At 43.5% G+C, this 3,948-nt stretch overlaps 1 pseudogene across 1 annotated transcript in view; it reads left to right on the forward strand.

Moving 5' to 3' along the window:
- Positions 1-686: 686 nt before the first annotated feature.
- Positions 687-3,948, forward strand: part of LOC311129931 (phospholipid-transporting ATPase IH-like) — a 66,758-nt pseudogene continuing 63,496 nt past the window's right edge. Inside the window, exon 1 of the transcript in view lies at positions 687-1,248. The product of the transcript in view is annotated as a phospholipid-transporting ATPase IH-like (transcript). The remainder of the gene's footprint in view (positions 1,249-3,948) is intronic.

The following is a 3,948-nucleotide window of genomic DNA, read 5'->3' on the forward strand; positions in this document are numbered from 1 at the left end:
TTGACAAATAAAAGTGCTGTATTGTGAAATCGAGCGGTCCACTGCATTGTGAAATCTCGACCAATCACAGCAGGCACCACATCACTCCAGGGGCTTCTTGCAGTGCCTGCTATTGCCTAGCGCAGTATATTGTATTGTTTATTTTTTTCATATTATTTGTTTATAATGTATAGCGCAAGTGATGTGTGGCTATGGAAACTCATCAGACTGAAATGAAAAACTAAAAAATTACAATAAAAAAAAAATGTTGACCATCAAAAGGTATGGGGCTGGATCACAAACATCTGGGGCTGAAGCCCCGGAAGCCCAGACCTAATGACGCCACTGCGGAATGCCACATGCATCAACTTTTTTGTAACAGCCTAAACATTACGAAACTTCTATTCGATCACATAAACCTCACATAATTCGACACTCTCATAGACCTCCATACAAAAAAGGGCTTATCTCACGCATACAGATTTTGGCCGGAGTAAATCGCCTCTTCCGCTCTCGAATAAACAGTTATGTCGCAAATCAGATGCCTTTTGATTTGTCGTCGGCATGTGGGTGAAATAAATTATACTACGCAGGCGCAGCATTATGACGTATGGAGGCAAAGAGACTTTCATATTTGCACCCTCCAGATGGAAAAACCGTAACAGAGCAAAAAGAGAGCGGGACTGGGGAGGAAAGACTGATATGAAAGGAGATTTATAGAAGGAAAGGAAAAGAAACGCACTCTTGAAACAAACACCAAGGGGAACCAGTGAAAATAAGCTCTTCAAGCATTTGCAATTATCCGTTTTGCAAACTTTTATTCGTTGTGAAAAAAAGGACATTCCGGAAACGATTGCCGCGTTCACGTGCTAGTCGGTAATAGGAAACTCTGAAATGTCCAACTTGCTAACTGGTTGTAGTTATACACGTGCCGCATTCAACCAGTTTGCAAGTCGGACATTTCAGAGTTCCGACTAACACGTGAACGCGGCATAAGCAGCAAGGATAGCTGCATTACATTGCTCAGTTGCATGGCTGTCCAAAATTACACGAAAATAAAAACAGCCGACTGAAAGACCGATGCTTTCTCGCGCTCATATAGATGGAGAGACAGAGCGCTCGTGAGCGATGGATGCGTGGACAGAGATGAACATTAGGTAGCGTCGGTAAAGATCCAAGGACACTGGAAAGTGGATAGTAAAGAATTGCCACCGGGAAGCTGTCAAAAGAATGGATTTTAGCGTGCTACGGAATATCATCAGTAGATACGTAAGTAGCGGATCGATTAACGCCACAATGTTGCCTTGGTATTCAAGGAACATCTGCAACTTTCATTCTGTTACATATTCGTTACAAATTTAACTGACATAACAACATTATGTAGACTTTTTGAAACACATACGTCGGTGTTTAGGACATTTTCCGCTTGTTTGAGTCGAAAAACATGTAATCAAAGGTTTGTCACAGCTAAATGGCAGTGCATATGAGTTCCCGCCAGGCTTCGGTACTTTGTTTTCGAGCTGAATGTCGAATATGCCAGAAATGTCCAGATGCATTGGAAGAGTGTGTGCAATAGAGATCAACTTGGCTGGTCGTTTTCCTTCCCAGAGGCCAGCAACAACACACCTGATATAACTGTCAAATCAACCTGCTCTTTATTTCAATCAGGTGTGTTGGTGCAGAGCAAGAAAGAAACTCTTCAAGTAATGGTTTTGGGTTATCTTTGTATACATTTCTTGATTGTTTTTGTACCTGCAACCCCCCCCCCCCATACATTTTAATTGTTGACAAAACTAAATAAAAAATTCACTTGCATCCCAACTGCAACTTGTCAATATTCCAAAACCCATTTGCGAGCATCTTATGTCCCCCCCGCGACCTGTTTTGTAGCACGATTCCCACTGAAACACTGACAGACAGACGCACACTCTGGTAATAGTGAGAAAGTTGTCAAAAACTAAACGGCACTGAAGCACATACATCGCCACTCGCCAGTGACTTGATAAGCTGATTGTAGCCTGGCTGCTCAATGTGCCTGCTAGCTACTACTTGCTAGCTTCATTGACAAACACAGAGTTGGAACTTAGCTAGCTAACAAGTGATTTTGGCCACTGTTAGTGTGTAGCTTGTGCTTTATTTATGGTAGTTTGACAGCTTGCAGATGATGAAGTTGTAGACATGTTATTGTTCTCAGAAATCAGTCCTGAACGCAAGCCAGACTTTCCCGACTCAATAGACCAGTGGTTCCCAAGCTTTTTCGGTTATTGTACCACCAAGTACATTTTGCTCTGCCAGGAGTACCCCTGAAGTACCCCTTCATGGAATTTTACCAGTAGGCCTATGGTCTCATGAGTCTTCTCAAGGACCCCTTGTGGATAGGCCAAGTACCCCCAGGGGTCCTAGTTTTTTTTTAAACTAGTTTTTCATTCACATTGTTTTACTTGACAAATTCTACACCAACACCTTAGCTAGATGTAAATTGTGTAACTAAGACCTCAGCAACAACGTCTAAATCGATTACACATTTCTTGATTTGTATTAAATTAATTCTGACTATTTTAAGGAAGTGACTATGTTGTTGCTAAGGGACTCGGGAGGGACAAACAACCATACTTGCCAGGGTATGATATGAGAACATAACACACCCAAGACAACTCTCGTTTGGCTTCAGTCATGGCCGCTAGCATTTCTTAATGAGCAATTTTCAAAACAAGGCCAAATCATGAGAGAGGAGAGAGAAGAGAGAGAGAGAGAGAGAGAGAGAGAGAGAGAGAGAGAGAGAGAGAGAGAGAGAGAGAGAGAGAGAGAGAGAGAGAGAAGAGAGAGAGAGAGAGAGAGAGAGAGAGAGAGAGAGAGAGAGAGGAGAGAGGAGAGAGAGAGAGAGAGAGAGAGAGAGAGAGAGAGAGAGAGAGAGAGAGAGAGAGAGAGAGAGAGAGAGAGAGAGAGAGAGAGAGAGAGAGAGAGAGAGAGAGAGAGAGAGAGAGAGAGAGAGAGAGAGAGAGAGAGAGAGAGAGAGAGAGAGAGAGAGAGAGAGAGAGAGAGAGAGAGAGAGAGAGAGAGAGAGAGAGAGAGAGAGAGAGAGAGAGAGAGAGAGAGAGAGAGAGAGAGAGAGAGAAGAGAGAGAGAGAGAGAGAGAGAGAGAGAGAGAGAGAGAGAGAGAGAGAGATTACAGTATTCCGTCAGAGCACTAATGTCACTGTCATTAACACAGCCCGCTATCTGCACAGACAGGAAGCAGCTGGACGCTAATGAGACAGGGTAACAGTGATGGGGAGCAGGCCCCTGACTTTGTCTCAAATTATACCCTATTCCGTACACAGTATACTACCTATTTTTAAATTACATTTTCTTAGAGTTCAAAGGTAAAATAGTAGTCACATAGTGCATCTACTTCTGACCAGAGCTGTGCAGTAGCCTATGTGGTGCACTGTAGGGAATAGGGTTTAGACTAGCTGTGGTCCTAATGAGAGAATGGAACAGTGATAGGAGGCTGACCTCTCTCTAAGGCTCTCTGAACATGCAGTACAATCTCCATTAAAACCTGCCTACACTGGGACTCTATCTTTGTTTTGGAGAATGTCTCTCTGTGTGTGTGTGTGTGTGGACGGCGGCTTGACTGATGCCCTGCTGGGTGTAATGTCAAGGGAAATCAGATTCACTAGCGAGAGGAGAGGAGGTCACAGAGCTCACCTCTCATCCCTCACTTTGCCCCCTCTCTCGCCCTCCATATCAGTATCACCATGGCAACATGAAGTTGAAGTGGTCATCCATAATTTCATCCATTCATTCTTATATCAGCTTGTTCTTCTAGGCTACAGGTATACACTCTAGGCAGGTGTTAAAAGGAGGTAAACCAGAGAGACTGTACGGCTAGTTGTTTACTATGTCTTGTTAGTCATGTAGCAGATGCTCTTATCCAGAGCAACTTACAGGAGCAAATTAGGGTTAAGTGCCTTGCTCAAGGGCACA

Source organism: Coregonus lavaretus (genome assembly GCF_964263955.1).
Source record: "Coregonus lavaretus genome assembly, chromosome: 5".
Classification (NCBI taxonomy): Eukaryota; Metazoa; Chordata; class Actinopteri; order Salmoniformes; family Salmonidae; genus Coregonus; species Coregonus lavaretus.